Genomic DNA, 8,445 nt, shown 5'->3' on the forward strand with positions numbered 1-8,445 from the left:
TAAAGAAGTGAAGTCTTATCTCCCAGAGCCTTAAGGGTCAGAGGCAATAGGGCTAGGAAGCTCCAGAGGAAGGTACCTGTGGGCCCACTGGGCTGTGGAAGGCCAGCATTTGCTGCCTCCTAGGCAGGAGCAGGTGGGAGATAAGCACTGCCCTAGGCTAGGTCCTGAACCCCTTAACTAGAACACACAAAAAGCCCCCACTCATCCCACCCCCAGCAAACACTACTAAGGCAATTAGCCAAAACTTGTTAAGAGCTTCTCTGAAACCAATACCCTCAGGGATCCATCCAGAAAGGGTTGCCTTCTTCAGCTTGTATGGAGTAAACAAAGAGCAGAAAAGGGGCGAAGACCAGGAAGAGCAATAGCTGACCCCAGAGTGGAACGTGGCGATCCTGGCCCAAAGCAGCAACAGGGGCCTGCTTTTCTGGCCTGATGGCATGTCGGGAAAGCCACGAAGTGGGAGAAGATGAAGAGGAGGACAGAGAAGAGGTGGAGGATGTAGGATAATAGGATAAGCCCAGGGAGCTCCTGGAGACATTGGAAATGGGACGGTAGTGTGCGATGCTTTGGTAGGCACTGTCTCGGCCATAGATGGGGCGTTCCCTATCCTCGCCCTCCTCTTCTGAAGAAGAGAAAATATCATCACGCACCTGGTGATGAAAGGCGTGAGTATCTGCCAGTGAGGTCCCCGGCTGGCGGAAGCTCTTGGACATGCCCACAGACTCGGGCTCCCCATATGTCCTGGTAGTCAAATAACTCTCCTCATAGTAGTCGTCATTATAGTCCTTGCTCTGGTAAAGTAAGGTGTCCTCTTTTTTGGGCAGATCGTACATGTCTGAGTCCACTGAGGCTGAATCCAAGTCTGAGAAACGATAGGAGAATGAAGATGATGATGAGTTGGGGGGCCAGAGCCTCCGTCTCTGGGTCTCATACTCAAAGATTTTCTTTTCGTAGAGCTTGCGAGTGGAGCCCACGATAGGCCCATGCGGGATGTTGTACTGGTGTAGGACGGCGGCCAGCTCAGTGTCGGACAAAACCGCATAGTCGTCCATGGCAGACACGACCGGAACTGGGAGACGGTGTCGAACGTAGGGGGCAGCCCAGGCCTATGAACACAGCCGAGAAAGACAGCTCCCTGCGCAGCAGAGGAAGAGCCAGAGCCTCAGAAGCGACTGTGGTCGCGTCACGCCTCTGTCACATTTGCGTCACAGTCGCAGCTACTCGGATTGCGCGCGCTGCTCAAGGCAGAAGGCTTTCCTCTTTTTAAGTTGATTTATCTCCGGTATTTTTCAACAATGACTGCAGTGATAATTAAGACATAGGGATTGGAAGGGGAGGGTTGAGGAGAATTTGAGGGAACGGGATAGTCGAGATGGAGGAAGGACAGATATGAGAGCAAGGAAAGAGATATCTTGATTGAGGGAGCCATTATGGGATTAGCAAGAAACCTGGCTCTAGAAAAATGCCCAGGAATCCACAAGGATGACCCCACATTAGACCCGAAGCAATAGAGGAGAGGGTGCCTGAACTGGCCTTGCCCTGTAGTCAGACTGATGATTATCTTAAATATCACCATAGAACCTTCATCCAGCAACTGATGGAAACAGAGGCAGAGACCCACATCAGAGCACTGGACTGAGCTCCCAAGGTCCAGTTGAAGAGTGGGAGGAGTGAGAGTATGAGCAAGGAAGTCAAGACCATGAGGGGTTCATCTACTGAGACAGTGTGCCTAAGCTAATAGGAGCTCACTAACTCCAACTGGACTGGGAGTGAACGAGCATGGGATCAAACTAGTCCCTTTGAATGTGCTTGACAGTTGGGACAGACTGAGGGGCCAATAACAGTGGCACTGGGATTTGTCCCTACTGCATGTACTGGCTTTTTTGGGATCCTATTCTCTTTGCATGTATACCTTGCTCAACCTAGATGCAGTAGGAAGGGTCTTGAACTTGCCACAGGGAAGGGTGCCTTGTCCTCTCTTGGGATTGGAGGGGAAGAGGTGGGAGGGAGTAGGAGGATGGGAGGGAGTGGAAATTTGGATTGGTATTTTTTAAAGTAATAAAATAATAATAATAAAAAGAAACAGGAAAAAAAAGACACAGGGATTGGGAAAGACGTGGGGTTTAGGGTTTAGAGGGTGTAGAGGGTTGCCTTCAAATCCTGGTTTTGTGGCTCATTACCTGGAGTAATTTAGTATTTTTCAAAATATTTATCTTCACATTTATCCTCAAATCGTCGTGAGGATTGAAACAAGTCTAGCCGTGCAAAGTATCTGGTACACGGTAAATGCTTGGATGATGTGTATTTGTTCTGTGCAGTGGCAGAGATGAACCTGTTGATGACTGTTCTCAAGGCTTTTTCCTTTTTTTTTTCTTTTTTTAGATTTTTCGAGACAGGGTTTCTCTATAGCTTTCTTGGTTCCTTGTCCTGGAACTAGCTCTTGTAGACCAGGCTGGCCTCGAACTCACAGAGATCCGCCTGCCTCTGCCTCACGAGTGCTGGGATTAAAGGCGTGTGCCTGGCTGACTTTCTCCTTTTTACACAGTCTGGGAGCCAACCCCAAGTCTAGAACGTCTCTCTTCCTCACACAAACCTCCCTGGAAACTCTCACAGGCACACCCAGAGGTGTGTCTGCTAGGTGATTCCAACCCAAAGATGTCTACAATGAGGATTATCCATTATCCTAAGGCCATCCACAGGGACCCATCTCGAATGCTCATCTGCAGCTGAGGAGACAGAGATGGCAGGCAGAATGATACAGAAGGGAAGCTGTGCCTGGTGATACATCTATACAGCCGTTTATTAGACACGCTTGACAATGTGACACTTACAAAGACAATCCCCGCTAATGCTTCACACTTCCTACCTCATCAAACAGCCCAATGCTCTACAAGCAGAGGCCACTCCATCGGCACCACAGCTCCTGCATGGTCAGATAACACATTGGCGTTCACACAGCTCGCACATGGCAGGACAGATTTTTGACCTAGGTAATTGGGTCCAGAGACCTTCCTGCCAACCTTTTCACCCTCCAAGAGCTGTTCTCTCTATCCCTTGTGTTATTTAACAAACAACAAAAACCTGTTGGGACCGGAAAGATGGCTCAACAGATAAGAGGTGTACTGCTTTTGCACTGTGTTGGTTGGCTTCTACCTGCCTATAATTCCAGCTCCAGGGGATCCTCTTCTGGCCTCCATGTGCATACATGCATGTGCACATGTGTGCACACACATACTCACATAAGTACACATAAAAAATAAATCTTAACAAAGAACCTGTCAAGTTAGAATTCCTTTAATCCTTTGGATCTCACAGTTGAACCAGCAGCTAGCTAGCAGGGGAGTCCAGCTCTGAGCTCAGGTAGATGGAAAAATGCAACACCATGAATCTCAGTAAGATTAAGCTATCATTAAATCATGTTTTATTCAGCGAGGGTGACCCCCATGACAATTTGACAATTATGTGCGTAAGAACATTATTTTTCTAGAATCTTCCGTTGGTGTCTCAGAGAAGTCCCATGCAATCTCTGGAGTGGAGCCAGGCTTTTACAACTTCCTTGATACAGTGGGGTGTGTGTGTGTGTGTGTGTGTGTGTGTGTGTGTGTGTGTATCAAGTTCCCACTAAAAATAGATGCCAAAGAGAAAAAAAAGTTTGGCATGACTTCGAAGGATGATTCTTTGTCTTAATTCTGGAAGTCAGAGAGGAAAGTTGGCAGCCTGACTGAAAGATGAGAGTGTACTGGACACTGTATGGTCAAGTGACCCTCAAAGTAGAGCCAACACCTCACTCTGCACTCAGGACTGTGGAGGATGCAGCCAGCCCCTTACTCTGTGCCGAGGGCCTGTAAGGCAGAGGAGAGGAAAGCTCAGAGAGTTTGGATTCAGGTCTCTGCCTCCTGGGGTGGGATCAGGTTGCTTCCTCAGGATGACAAGTCATTCCCACACCCATGGCCCACTTTTGAAGTGACTTAGCACAGACAACAGGAGCCAAATTGAAATAAACTGCTCTGTGACTCACCGTGTTCATCTCTGTTTTGACAACAGCAAAGTCTTTGGAATTTAAGTTGATATTTTATAGAAAATTTTATCACGAAATGGAAGTCTCCTTGATTTATATCTTTCACCCTCAAGTGCCATTTATGGCCAGGCAAATAAACAAATTCATTTGTATTTGGAAACAAGAACAAGGCTGACAGCCTCAGACGAGAGATCTAAGGAAGTGGCCTCTAGAGTTAACCATCTCGTCAAGCATCATGCCACTGTCCCCTCTCAAGCAGCAATAGTGACCTCAACCACTTCCCAAGTTCTTGGGATGATCCAATGAGTTGGAAAATTCTAGCACCATACCCTGCCCCCCGACAATCTTAGTTATTTTTATTTCAAGACAAAAAAGCATGGTCAGGGCAATGCATAAAAGAAAACCTTAACTTTGGAGTTCATAGTTGCAGTTACTGCCGTGACCATCATGGGCAGGAGTGTAGCAGCAGTCACAAGCATGATGCTGGAGCAGTAGCTGTAAAATTACATCCTGAGCCACACTGATGAGGAAGAGAGGGTTAACTTGTTGAGCCAAAATTATCTCAGGGCCTGTACCTCAAGGCCTGTAGGACAGCGAAAAGCCTGGCTCAACTTTGAAGGATAGTTTCAAAGCTACCATGTGGGGATGAGACAGTAAAATCTAGGCAGATGCCCCTCCAGCCAGAGGGAGGGCTTGGCCATCTCTCATTGGCTGGAGGTACCTATATAAGCTGTTGTTCACAGTGATAAACTGAGTTCTTGCTTTGGTTTGACTCTCTATCGCGTTGATCTGATTGTCCTGCATTGTAGAGCTGCGGAATAGGCGGATAGTGCACTCAACTTTCCCTGGGGAATAAGGCTAAGGAGGCCTGGCATTAACTGGGAATGGTATGAGCTTCTGAAACCTCAAAGTCCTTCCTCAGTGACACACCTCCGCCAACAAGGCCACACCTCCCAATCCTTCCTAAAACACTTCCACCAGCTAGTGGCTAAGCATTAAAATATTTGAGCCTATGGGGGCCATTTTCATTCAATTCACCACATACACATACAAACAAAAATAAAACAAAATAAAAGGAAATTTACAATATTAAATATAGATGCCCTGGACTTACACTAGTTCTATTTAAGAATTTTTGGCTTTACGATGATTGCCCATTGTTTTTTTACTTCAATATAGCACTCAGTAAATGACATCAGATTTTCCGTCTTGATTGTGGAACTGGTGTTGTGCTAACTGCTTTTGTTCTGCTGTAGGCTAATAAGGGAGGTGTTCTGGGCACTGAGTGAGGCTAAGCTACAGCATTTGCTATGTTTGCTATGTGGTGTGTATTTTTAACTTGCACTATTTTTGACTTAATGAGTTTATTAGGACCAACTGTTGGTGACTTAGGTCCATCTGTTTCGCATGATGCCACTCGAGTGGGAAGGTTCTGTGAGAGCCAAGGGGCAGCTGATGGACTTGCTGCCAGAATTCATTCCTTCTGTTAAGGGCATTGTTTTCGAGGTGGGAGCAGGGGTGAGGGGAGGGCTGCAAATCACAGCGCCTGACCTCTGGGACACAATGATGGGCCTAGGGTGCATGTGTGGTCTTCCTGGATGTTAGAGTTGCATGATAGACAAGACTCCCTTATTCCTGGGACCATAGGCTGACAAATTCACAATTTATTTACACATGCTGGACTCAGATTTCTGCCACTCGCAACCAAAAAGTTCAAATTAAGATGTAAATCCTTCCATTTCCTGTGTTCATAACTTACTGCACTGAGCCTTACTCACCCTTAGAAACAAACACAATACAAACCCAAACCCTCTTGTAACAATTACAAGTCCCTAGACAGTCACAAAGGCATTCTAGGTGGATCAGTGCACTTTTGACGCAGTTTCCCGAAGCCAATGCATAGTTTGTAACTATAATAATACAATGCCCAAACCAGGAAATTAACATTGGACAATGTGTACATAATGCATGTGTTTCTATGTTATACATGTGTATGGCAAGAGACCATCATTTCACTTAAAATATAGAACCAGAGAGGCAGGTGTAGTGGTACATACCTATAAACTCAGCTCTCAGGAGGCTGAGGCAGGAGGATCTTTTGAGATTAGCTTGGGCTACACAGTGAGAACCCCATCTTCAGATAAAACAAAACAAATACATAACTATCATGTCACTACAAAATATGTCTGGTATTGCTTTTTAAAGTGTATAATTAATTATATGAGTAAGGTATGCAAACTTTCTACTAGACTTACATTCTTTACAGCCTTCTAGTTTTCTCACGGCCAAATAACTATCTTAAATATTTTCTTTGCATACTTCAGAATACATCAGTTATTGCTAGTTTCAACTTTTAAACACAGTTTAGAAATTCTAGAAAAGTAAGTGTTTTTTTTTTTTCAAGACAGAGCTTCTCTGTGTAGCCCTGGCTGTCCTGGAATCTGCTCTGTGGACCAGTCTGTCCTCAAATACACAGAGATCCACCTACCTCTGCCTCCTGAGTGCTGGAATTAAAGATGTGCACCACCATCACCCAACAAGAAAGTCTTTAATAAATTAAGGTAATAAAATATTTTTTAAATCCTGGAAGGAGCTGGTGATGCAGCCTAGATCCTTGCTTAGCACACCCAGCTCAATGCCCAGCACAGAAACAACGCTACTACAGTACTAAACAGCAGCGCAAACCTGAGACCTGCTGTGGCCTCCAGGGCTCCTGGTGAAAACACACGGCTTTTCACACTGGCTTCCTCTCATAGATGAAGTGTGTATTCTCTCTTGTTGCTTGAAAAATTTTTCAGACTTAACCTTTAGAACTTTAAAATTGGGTGTGAATTTCTTTTGATTTTTCCTATTTAAGATTTTCTCAGCTTTCTTAGTCTATAAATTTATGCTCTTGCTAAATTCCAGTGATTCTTTTTTATAGCCCGTGGTGTGTGTGTGTGCGCGCGTGTGTGCACGTGTGCGTGCGTGCCTAGGCACGTGAATGCCACAGCATGTGTGGAGATCAGAGACAACCTCAGGGTTCAGTCTTCACTTTCCACTTTGTTTGAGCCAGGGTCTCCTGTCCACCACTGTTTGTGCCAGGCTGACTGCCGAGAGCATCTTGGTGTCTCCCATCTCCCTTTCATCTCACCTTAAGAGTGCTAGGATTGACTCAGCGTGTGGTATCTTCAGGGCCTTGCTCTCAAGTTCAGAAGGTAAACCATGAACAACAGCAATAACCAGCAACGAAAGCAGTGACCCATACCTGACATGAAATCTTTACTTGTAAGCCTCTGGTGTCTAGTAGGGGCATCAGTGTCCTGTTATAGGGTAACTCCATTCTCGCCCCCGCCCCCGGTGTGTGTCCCTGTCTGTCTATCTCTTCTTCTCCAATATATGGAAGCTTCTACTGTAGGTTTTCATATTTTCTTTCAAAAGGTCTTTGGAGTTATTTAGCCCTTCCCTCTTCCTCCTCTACCTCTGCTTCCCCACCATTATTCACCTTTAACCCCTCACACTGGTGTATTCTATCCTTCTTCCTTTGAATGCCCCTCCCCATGGCTCCTTAGGAATTTTCTGACATCTATGGGTATTTCAAATGAAAAAAATCATATCTAAAGATTCAAAGCTAACTTCTAGAGAAGAGAAAAAAGATGCAATGTTTATCTTTCTGCGTTTGTGTTACCTCACTCAGAATGACTGTTCCTAGCTCCATCACTTACATGTGAACTATTTCATTCTTTTCTAAAACATGATGGAATCAATATGGGATGGACCTGGAAGCTTCATCCCTATTGGCTGGTTTCCATAGTGCTGCCAGGGGCTATGCAAGGTACTAGAAAAGAAAAGTTATAATTAATTACCCTTCAGCTGTGAAACCTACAGGCTACAACAATGACTGGTTTGGTAAGACATGCCCAGTGATGCCAGAGTGGCATGGAAACCGTGGGAGTGAACCGCCACTTTCTGCTTGGATTTAAGTCCCACTTCACAAGATGAAACTAATACCCAGCGCCTCTATCAGGCCGAGAACCTAAATGACTAGACAGGTTATGGCCCATAGGGAAAAACTGCTATTATTATGCTTCTAAATGAGCACAGTGTTAAACCAAGTCCTAATGCCTTTTATTATAACCATAGATTAGGGCATTTCTCAACCCTCATCAGAGAAGCTTCTATTTGCAATAGATGGTGAATAACACAGACCCACAGCTAGCCAAGGTGCGAAGAACTGACTGAGAAGCCAATGATAAGGCACTGGGATTTGTCTCTACTGCGTGTACTGGCTTTTTGGGATCCTATTCTATTTGGATGTATACATTCCTAAACCTGGATGGAGGGGGAAGGGCCTTGGACTTCCCACAGGGCAGGGTACCTTGCCCTGTCTCAGGACTGGAGGGGGAGGGGGAAGGTATATGGGGGAATGGGAGGGAAGGGGGAGGAGG

At 45.6% G+C, this 8,445-nt stretch overlaps 1 pseudogene; it reads right to left on the reverse strand.

Moving 5' to 3' along the window:
- Window positions 1–230: 230 nt before the first annotated feature.
- Window positions 231–1,152, reverse strand: LOC101981194 (annotated as a pseudogene).
- Window positions 1,153–8,445: the final 7,293 nt, after the last annotated feature.

The sequence above is a fragment of the Microtus ochrogaster genome, chromosome 16 (assembly GCF_000317375.1).
Source record: "Microtus ochrogaster isolate Prairie Vole_2 chromosome 16, MicOch1.0, whole genome shotgun sequence".
In the NCBI taxonomy this organism is placed as follows: domain Eukaryota; kingdom Metazoa; phylum Chordata; class Mammalia; order Rodentia; family Cricetidae; genus Microtus; species Microtus ochrogaster.